Below are 10,518 nucleotides of genomic sequence, written 5' to 3'. Positions count from 1 at the left end.
GGAGGGCTCGGGGCGCCGCAGGGGCGGCTCTGTGTCCTCACACGCTGTGCTCAGTAGCGCGCACAGCCCTGGCCCCCGCGTCCACCCCCACCTCTGGGGCTGCGGCTAACACACACCCCAGACGTCCCCCACAGCTGAGGTCCTCGCAGGTCTTTGTGTCGCCAACAGCACATTTAATCTCATCACCATTAGAATTTTCTGGAAGCAAACAGCCCCTCAAGCTCTGTGTAAATATTACAGGCTCAATAAGCAGAGGAAGGAGTCAAAGGATCTTTAAAGTGTTTGTGTAAACCTGTCAGAACACCCGCGAGACCTCAGCTGGAGCCGCGCTGACAAGTGAGGGGTGGTCGGGAAGGTGACGTGGGGCAGGGAGGCCTGGCCACCCGGCGCCCGGAGCTAGACACCCAGGAGCCTGACTGGGGCGGGGGCCCCACGGCGCTTCTGACGGGCCGCAGGTCCAGGTGAGCGGAGACAGACATGGAGACGTAGGCTCCGCGGCCTCACCCCCGCGGCTCGCGAGCTCAGCTGTCCCTCCTGAGAGAGACTTGGCCTTGCTCCCCCTTCCCTCAGCCAAGCATGGCCTGACCGGCCAGGAGTCCCCAGTGGCCGGGGCCGGCTCGTGCACACCCACACATGCACGCTGGACATGCACAGTGGATACGCTCAGCCGCCTGCCGGCCCCTGGTGTCCAGAGTGCGTCTTCTGTGCTGGATAGGAGTGTCCGCTACCACGTCCTCTCCCTGCTGCTGGGTGGTGACGTGGGGCGTTGGGTGGCCATTTGATAGAGCAAGGAGCCCACAGCGTGGTGACGCCTGGACAGGGGCCTGGGGTGCACGAGGAGTCTGTGAGTCATGGACGAAGGCCCGAGGCCTGCAGAACGTGGCCAAGCCACACCAGCAGGAGCGGAGAGGGAGGGCGGGCAGCAGCGTCAGCGCGTCACCTGCACCACAGTGCTTTGAACAGGCTGTTTCAAAAATTTATTTATAACTTAAAATCATCTTCTGATTTAAGATGCCAGTTCATGTCTAAGTATGTCTAACATGTTCATTAAAATAATTCGTTAATAGGAAAAAAGAATCTTCCCCTGCGGGGGCCCACTTTCACTGGCTTCAGAACCGCTGATGACACCCGCGGGGCCTGGCGAGAGCCTTCCCTGCATCCGCCGTGGCCGGGGCAGCCGCAAGAAGGAGAAAGACCCAGGCAGGAGCACGGTGTTCCGGAACATTCTATCACATCCACGGAAAATGTTCTCATATCTAGTTTCCCAAATTTCAGGTAAGAAACTCTCAGCGTTTCACCCCCACGATGCCCCCGGAGGTTGCTGACCTCTCACCGTGTCGCAGGCGTGGCCCCCAGGCTGGCAGTTCTCTGTGCGTGAGTGGAGCGTCCTGGATCTCCTGGCAACCAAGGTTGAGTAGAATCGATTTGCTGAAAGTGACACAAAGAGATGTTATAATGTTGTTATGGCAACGGGAACACTTCAGCTTAAATACCCATGTAGTGTAATTTTAAATCACACTTGGGCAGTGAAGCGTGCGCCGGTAAGCAATCAGTGCGCATCCAGCCCCTGCTCCCACTCCCGGACCCTGCGGACTGCCCTCGCCCCCACCGGGTCCGTCACTCGCCCCGGGTGAACGTTGGTGTCAGCGCCGCGTTCCAGTCTGTGGCCTGGCTGGGCCGCGGCACGCTGTCCCCTCCCGCCCTGGCCGAGTGTCCTCGCTGCGCTCCCCTGTTCACGCCATGCTCCAGCGAATAACACCCCCTTCTCAGAACAGCCGCGTTTCGCTGGCGTCCAAATGCCGCTGGGGCTGAGCCCGCTCTGCGTGGCACTGTCCCCCACATTTACCCGGAGATGCCGGATCCAGCGCAAGGCACCAGGCCCGGCGGGTGTTCAGGCACCGGAGCGGGGAGCCGGCTCGGCCGCAGGTCCAGCCCGCCGCTGTGCAGACGCAGGCTCAGGCGGTGCTGTCGTCCACCCGACGCCCAAGGGCTCTGGCTGTCTGTGACTCGCCCAGCAGTCCCGTCTGGCAGCTACGGACGGAGCCTCCTCCAAGCGCCACCCTGGAAAGCCCCATCCCTGGCTGCTGATGGCGCCGGCCTCTGCCGCCCTCAGCTGGCCCCAGCTCCGCACCCCGTGGGCTGGGCGATGCACCTCTGGCGACAGAGAGCCGGTGTAGTTGGGCTGTCTGGGCTGGCTTCCTGCTCTGCCCAGGAGACCGTGGGCTCAGTCCTGCCTCTCTCGGGCAGCTGCCTCAGGCGCTGCAGCCCGTGCTGACCCGCCTGGCCGGCTGCGGCCGCTGCGCCCACGGGGTCGGTGCCCCAGGGAGCCGGATTCCTGCCGGGCGCCCTCCACCTGCGCCCCGCTGGAAGGTCGGCCGTGCAAGTCCTCCAGCCTTCTGCTCTCGACACGCGGCTCTTCAGCCCTGCTCACTTCCACACGGACCTTGGCCTCAGGACACACGCGTGTTCTGGGTTCCGACTGTGATGACGCGGAATCTGAACTGCTTCTCGGGAGCAGACACCCTACCGCGGCCGGGCCGTCACCTAAGAACCCAGGCAGCCCTGCGGGTAGGCGCGCCGTCTCCCGCGTGGTCGCGGCCGCCTGGACAGACCCTCTGCGTCTCCAGTCACATCGTGTCTGGCCCGACGGGGGCGACTCGCTGCCCCTCGCCCGCCTCTTGGTGAGCCGGCGCCCCGGTCACTCTCACCGCCACACGGTTTGCATTTTCGTGCTCTTCATGGCTGACGCCCCTGTTCTAAGGACCCCCGCGCACCGCGGCTACGTGCCGCCCACGCTCCCCCGTGTGAGGGGCGAGGCCGCCTCACAGAGCGAATACCTGCGTCGGGGGAGCTTCGCTCGGACGTGAGGGCCGACGCTGTTGGCAGTGGGCGCGGGGTTTCCCTCCCCTGCCCCGCCGCAGGCGCCGTCAAACCCTTCTGGAAACCACCTCTGCTGTTAGAGCCCTTCGCCCTAGTCCTTTCTCGTGTCTTCGTCGCTGCACAAGGAATGCCTGCGCTGCAGCTTTCCATGAAGAGGATCGAGCGAACGGAGTCAAACGAGAACAGGAGTCACTGCAGCTGCCTCCCAGAGAGGCCCCAGCACACGGCCCCCGGCAGGGCCCTTCTGATTTCACGAAGAGGGTCTTTCGGGATGGAACGAGAAATCGATTCTGAGGGTCGCAATTCAGCTCCGAGAACAATTTCCCGAAGCTCCGTCATTCTGACCTAAAAATGCCGCCGTCATCCTGGACTCTGCCTGAGGACACGGGCCGGCACCGCGGCCGGGGCCCGCGGGAGTGTCTCCCCGGCTCCTCACCGCTGCCTTCGGGCCTGGACCGGCTGTCCTCCGGCCAGAGACATCGCGGGCGGCGAGGAGGCTGCCGGGCGGGCCGTCCTCTCTGCCCCGGCCTCGGGGGCGCCCCGAACTTGCTAGCAGCCCCTCGCAGGCGCAGGCGCAGAGGGACACGCAGAGTTTTCCAAATACAACTGTCGCCGACACAGCACGCAAATACCTCCCGTGGGAATTGCTTCTCCCTCGGAGGCTCTGAGCAGGGCTGCTCCACGGTGAGTTACGGCGGCGACAGCGGGTGCGTTTACAAAGTTCATATAAATGATGCATTGGCAGAGGGATTTTGCTCTGGCTGATGAAAGTTAATCGCATGCCAGCTGGCGTCGCGTCACCCGGCATCAACCTTCCGCAGAGCGCGGCCCGAGCCGCCCGGCCCCCAGGTGGGGAGGACATTTATCTGACGATTTCCAAACTGTCCCGATAAATCTTTGATGAAGAGAGCCGTACCAAAGGAGCTGACGAATGGCTTGTTTTCCAGAACTGTTCGAGTAAATGCATGGCCGGGGGCGCCGCACGCTTGAGCAGCCGGCCGGCAGGCATCTACAGTCTCAGGGAGACTCGCCGAGGAGTCAAAGGGGGAGGGCTTCGCCTCGATGCCCACGTCTCTCTTGACACCGAGAACCTTCCATGAGGCCAAGGAGCAAGCTGAGGCCCACGCCACGTCCCAGGGCTCCAGTTCTGCCCCTCCGGGCCTGGGCTGAGCTGCAGGTCTGCGAGGGGCGCGCTCACGCGCTCTGAGGCGACCATCTACTGCTGTTCGCTCCAGGTGCTGGTCGAGCTTCGAGACTGAGACTGAGTGTGGCTTCAGCAGTGACCACTCTGCCTCCGCTCACGCCGTGCTGAAGGATGCGTGAGGCACGCGAGCGGCTCAGGAGTGAGTGGCCGCCCGGGGGACCTGTGTCAGCCACGCGTCCTCCCAGGCGCTGCTCACTGTCTCCACAAGCCAGCCGACCTGGGACGCGGGCCCTGCCGAGGTCACACTCCCTGGGGAGTGACCCTGAACCCAGGGTTGTGTGCACGTGGGCCCTGGAGTTTCTGCTGCTTCCTGACGGGTGCTCCAGGATGCTGGAATCTGATGTGATGAGATGCCATCAAGAGAGCCTTGGCCTGGAAGACGTGCGCTTAGGGAGCGCAGGTCAGACCCGGGGTCTGATGAAACCGACTACAGACAACCCCGAGTCCTTGCTGTGGGTGCAGACAAGACGCCCCCGCCAGCCACCCGGTGGGCACCGGGGCGTCGGTCCCCAGGCGACGTCCACCCAGCGGTGACTGTGGCCGCTGGTTCACGTAAAAGGAAAGTTCTGCGTCTTGATTCTGCTACTGCCTGTGCCTCCTTTGTGAGCCGCCCTTCTCTGCATCTCATTTGCCTGGCTTGAAAAATGGGGCTTATATTTTGAGTACTAGGTTTTAATACGGGAGAGGGGCTCAGGGTCACGGAAACCAGCAGACACCCCGGCTTCGGGCGGCAGCTCTGCAGCCTGTCCTGTGCACGGCGCTGCCGCGTGCCCTTGGAAGCGGGTGACATTTCTCCACTTCTCTTCTGTCGTTGCGTTTAATTAAAATGTGATCTTTTCTAAATTGACTGAGTCACTTGGCTCTGCTGTGTGTATTTCAAGCTCCACACATAAATTCTTCACCAGATTTCCATTTGGGGAGGATTAACCACTTTGCAATCTAATTTCACTCCAGCAGAATGCTCCTGGGTCTCTGTTAATATTCGGGGGGCATCGACTCCCCAGGAGTATCGTTTTCTCCGTACAAAGGAACTGTTGGGGGCACCTTCTGACTGCCTCCTCCACGCCCTCGCCCCTGCCAGGAGCCTGTGTGGGGACAGCTTCTCAGGGAACAGGGACGGGTCCCCAGCCCCCGCGAGCTCAGCCTTTGCCACACGTGGCTTCTGCCAAATCTCATCAGGCGAATGCAAGCCTCCTGGCCAGGGGCTGGCCCAAGGGATTTCCTCGAGGGCAAGCATCTGGACGGATGATTCCCGTCTCACTGCTGGACGCCTCTGAACAGCTCTGGAGTCAGCGGCCTCACTGCAGACACTGGCACAGTCGGGGGGTGAAATGCAGAGGACACAGGGCCGGGCCACACCCTCACGACACAGCCTGCGGCCTCACCCTCTCCGGACACTGAGGGGGAGAAAAGAAATCAACACAAAACCACAAACTACTTATGTGCAGTTCAATCCTCGATACTTGAAATCAAGGTAGCAATTATGGGGGGGGGATAAACTAGAGGCGAGGACACTGCTGTGGTGTGGGAATATCCCGTCAATTCCTGCATTTACAACCACTTTACGTGTCCACTCAGGTGCACGGTGATCTCAGCGAAAACAGGGCAGGGAGCCTGCCGTGCCCCCAAACAGCTACATCTCACCCCAATCACACCAAGACAGAACGAGGCGCTGAGAGGAACTGAAGCCCGGCCCAGAGGTGGACAGACAGGGAGCAAACAGCCGTCACACAGCAGCTTCCTGCACTGCCCGCCAGTCCGTCTGTCCTGCAGGCACCAACGCCAGGGAGTAAGATGGTTGGCGAGGGTTGTCTTCTATGGAAACAAGCGAGTTCTGAGCTGAAACCAGGGAATATTTGATCCTAAGGTTTCTAGTGTTCATTTCTTTTGCTCCCCCTCAAAGCCCCACATGCAAAGCCTAGATCAACACGCGGGTCCAGCCAGGCTGTGTGGAGTCATTGTTAACTCGATTCTGCCTGAATGGCTGACATAACCCCACGCAGGCCCTTGCCAAGGCTTTTCCTTCTGACTCCCGGAGCACTGCTGACATCGGGTGATCGCATACATTGTCGTTAACGCCGTGTTAACAAAACACCCAGGAAAATACAAAACGCCTGCAATTTGCACAAGTACTGGACTGCAGCTAACACACACGTCTCACTCAGAACCGAAAGCGAGAGAAGCCAGAAGACCGCGCAGGCAGTCAGGGGAACTGGCCGCGCAGCCCCACGCCAGAGAACGCCTCACCAGGAGGCGCAGCTGGGCTGCAGCGAAGGCACCAGATAAGCACCAAGGTCCAAACTCACCCGCTGGACAGAGCGTGGGTGGTGAGGCGGCTGGTCGGGGGAGCCAGAGTGTGGGCCACGCCGGGGACGTATGCGTCACTGCACGACAGCGCTCGAGAAGGTGACCAGCCAGGTCTCCCGAAGGCCCCTTTTGCAGGGAAGCTCTGGTGTGGCTGCTGCAGGACATCAGCACCACTGAGGCCTGTGGGAGCAGCAGCAGCCCCGAGATGGGTGGGCTGCGCCCTCAGAGGAGCCCCCAGCAATTTCTCTCAGCAACACACTTGGGGTCAGCCCAGGAACTGGCTGGGCCTGTGCACGCCTGCAAGTCCTCCTCCTGCTGCCCACCTTGAGGCTGCCCCACAGGGGAGTCACGCCCACCATGGCCATGTCCACAAGGCACGCAAGCAGCTTCTCTCCCCCGCGGGGGCAGGAGCGGCCGTCGCCTGGGCCTGACCAGAGGGTCTGCGCTGTCTGAGGCCCAGCAAAGCACCTGTGACCAGCCGCAGCACCCTCCTAAGACTCCCGGGCCTCGCCTCAGGGTGCTGACTGCATACATGCCGGCCGGCACCCTGCATGTGGGCCCGTGGCCGCATCGCTGGCTTCCGGACGGTTCTCTGTTACAGGCCTGGTCAGTGGTCATGGTGACCTTGCTGGCCCAGACCGTCCAGAGCGGGTGTCCGTCCTGACCACCCCTGTCTGCAGGCAACTGGGCCCAGCAGGAGCTGCCGCGCTCAGCTCCACGGGCACAGGAGGTCAGGGTGAGGGGCGCCAGGCCCTGCAGGCAGCAGTGTTTCCTCCAAGCCGGGACGCTCACGCCTGCTTGTCCCGCAGCGCCCCCCTCCACCCCTGCTCCGCAGCTCCACCTCCAGCCCAGAGCAGAGCCCGAACACTCGTGACTGGGTGTGGGAGGAAAAGACTAAAATTAGAGAAACCAACAAGCTCTAATATGAGGGATTTATTTGGAAAGTGCCAGTTCCAAGGAGAACTGGGAAGAAAATCCTCTAAAAATGACTTGCTGGGGAGCACGGAGTGCGGCCCTGTCACCCCGAGTTGCTCCCGGCCTCTGCGGCGTTTCCAAGGACGTGCAGATTCGGGCCGAGAACAGCAGCTTCAGGGCCGCGGCTCGTGGACGGCGACGTCCCCCGCGGCCCAGGGAGCAGAGATGAGGACGGAGGGCGGGGACAGGGGCCCGGCGAGGCACCCCAGCCTCCACTGCCCGGGCTCTCCCCAGTTTCCACTGAACAGTCCGCACACACACGGCCGTCACCGCGCCCACCGCCAGCGGAGCTGCGTCTCCATGGCGACCGCTTGGCTTAGACTCTGCTCTGCACGCAGCCCCTCCGGGAGAGCTGGGGGCCGCAGCTCCCCGAGGCTCCTGCGAACCCCCTGCCGGGCAGGCGGGTCCTTGCAGCCAACGCTCTCCCTCTAGGAGGTGCCTTTGGGTGGGGCGTGTGCGTCCCCTCACGCCGCGGAGGGCCCTGGGGTCAGCGGCGCAGACGGGAGTCCAGGCGAAGGGCATGAAAGGGCCTGGCCAGCTCTGGCTCTGCAGGGACGTCGGGGGCCCAGGGAGCAGGAGCCGGAAGGCCCTTCCCTGCTCTCCAGGCCTCCCTCCCCCGGCCCACCGTGGGGTGTTTGGGATCATCTTTCCTGAAAGATCATCCCCAAATAGCAGTCTCACCCCCGGGAACGCCCCCTTAGGATTAAATCGCTAAGAAAACAGCTCCAGGCAGAGGAAGACCTTGTCAGAGGGAAGCCGGCACAGGCCGCTGGGGGCCCGCAGGCACGGCTCGGCTCGGCCGAGGTCAGGCGCTCGGGCTCCTCAAGCCCGTGTGCCCTTCCGGCTTCTTTTCCATCTTCGAGAAGAGAATTCAAGGTGACAGGCTTGGCGGAAGTGACAGGAGTGTCTCCCCGACTCCAGGCCCAGCGGGCTCTTCCCTGAGCCACAGCAGCACGTGAGCGCAGGTGGGTTTTGCTGAGAAAGGGGAAAATCAGTCTTGATGCTCCCGGCGACCCCGGGACACGAGCTTCCAGGTCAGGGTGCGCCCAGGTTTGTGTCCGCAGCTGTGTCCTCTGCACCCAAAGCTGCTGTTGCCCGGAGACGCAGCTGGCCCGGGCCTGCAGGCCACGCCGCGCCGCGCCGGACCCTCGGGGCCTGCCAGGCAGTCGCAGTGCCTGCGCCGTGGGCAGACGGTCAGCATGTCCAGCTCACAGTCGGCTTCAGCTCCAGGCGTCAGCAGGCCGGCCCTGCTCCATCGGAGCCCTCCCTCAGACTGATAGCTGCTCCCTCCAGCCGCCGGGGGACCCCAGGGCAGTGAACCCCACCCAGCTCCGCAGGCGTGGGGGCTGGCGCGCTCTGGCCAGCTTCCCCGGCAGTCCCGGCTAGACTCTGCTGAAGTCCTAGGAAACGGCTCGAGGCCCGCGCCTGTACGGAGCGGGGTGCTCGCAGCAAGCAGGTGGCCAGGGCTGGGGACGAGAAAGCACAGGACAGGCACACAGTGAAGGTGCACTGCTGGCCCAGAGGGCGCAGGGGGAGCCGCCCCGGGCGCAGGAGCGCGTGAGCGCAGCTGAGAGGCAGGCAGGAGGTGGTGCCGGCCTGATGCCAGCCCAGGAGGCAGGAGGGCCTGAACGACCTCGCCCCCATGACGACCTCAAAGGTGTGCTGCCTGTGGGCGCCACGCCCGTCTCGGGAGCTGCCCCATGGGCTGCCAAGGGGACACAGGTCCCGGCTCAGGCTTGGGTTGTGCTTTCCGGCCTGTTCTCAGCCGAGTGCTGCCATGCCCGTCAGCTTTACCCTTGGGAGTTTCTGCCTAAGATTTTATCTTATACAGAAGACCTGTCGCTTTTCAAAACTTAGGGGGGCCCTCCCAGGTGGCGCAGGGGTTAAGCATCAGCACTATGAGGCCATCTGTAGCCTCTGCAGCACGAGTTCTATCCCCAGCCAGGGAGGAGACCCACACGGCGCAGCAGACCTCTCCTGTCTCCCCGCTGCTCCCCTCAGCAGTGTATTTCAGTCAGTCTGCCTGTTCTGCTCCCCACTCTGTCTCTGGTGAATCCTCTCACCCCCAAACCTCTGGCCTGTGCCCCAGCTCTTGCATGCATGCATGCATAAATAAATAAATCTTAAAAAAATAAATAAAAGTATAAAAATTCGGGTCCGTTGTACGGTGAAGGGTAGAACTGACCTTGCAGTGGTGACTGGTGGCTTCCACACGCGTCTGTCCCCAGGGATGCAGCCTGAGGCCGGGGTGACAAGGCAAAGTCACATCGGTAAGGAGCGAGATGAGTTTTTAGATGAAGAAACTGAAACTCAGGCAAGCGCTCACATGTCTGTCCTCAGCGATGGGCAAATCAGGGCACCCCTTGCGAGAGCTCAAACACGTGTGCTCAGTCGGAAGGGCCAACAGCTGAGGGAGACGCACTGATGCCGCCCAGCTTCTGCCCCTTCCTGCTGGGTCTGCACCTTTGAGGAGGCTCCACCATTTGCTGGGATGAAGAACAAGTTGTCTGGGAAGGAAAAACCTCTCACTAATAGGTGAAAATGTCCTTAAGCCTGGGCGGTTGGTAACGAAGGTTACAAATGACGGAGGGCACTAAATCCACACTCTGCAGACCTTTGTGCTAACCTGAAGCCCATCTTGGTACATTTTTATTTCAGGTATTTGTCATCTTTACGGAGCTTTTGACTCATAGGGCTGTGATGTCTAATGTTAAATGTCCCCTCATGAATTTACACTTGAGATTTGAAGTTGAAAAGTATAAAAACATTTTGTCCCACCGTCAGCTCCGTTATATGTATGTCTACGTTATTCGAGTTGCGATAAAGAACTTGTTCAATATTTTCAAAGTTTCTGTCGGCCGCATCATTGAAATAGTTAAGCGCATCGAAGATCACACACATGTAAATGAAATTTAAAATTAAAGCCCCTTAAGAGGGGTTGTTGCCATTTATCACATTTTGAATCAAAACATAAGATTTCCATAAAGGAACTAGTGTTTCCAATCCTATTTATTTGAAAGCGGGCGCCACGCCCCTCAGGCAGTGCCGACGTGTGCCGCCAAAACTCATTTTTCAACAAATGTCTGCTGGATGAGAGAATGAGGCCAGATCTATCATAAAGACACGGCCCGCTGGAGATCGCTGGCCGACAC

Source organism: Talpa occidentalis, unplaced genomic scaffold (assembly GCF_014898055.3).
Source record: "Talpa occidentalis isolate TD23 unplaced genomic scaffold, MPIMG_talOcc4v2.1 talOcc4.13, whole genome shotgun sequence".
Taxonomy (NCBI): Eukaryota; Metazoa; Chordata; class Mammalia; order Eulipotyphla; family Talpidae; genus Talpa; species Talpa occidentalis.
The sequence above is the reverse complement of the archived record's forward strand: the minus strand, read 5'-3'. Positions refer to the sequence as shown.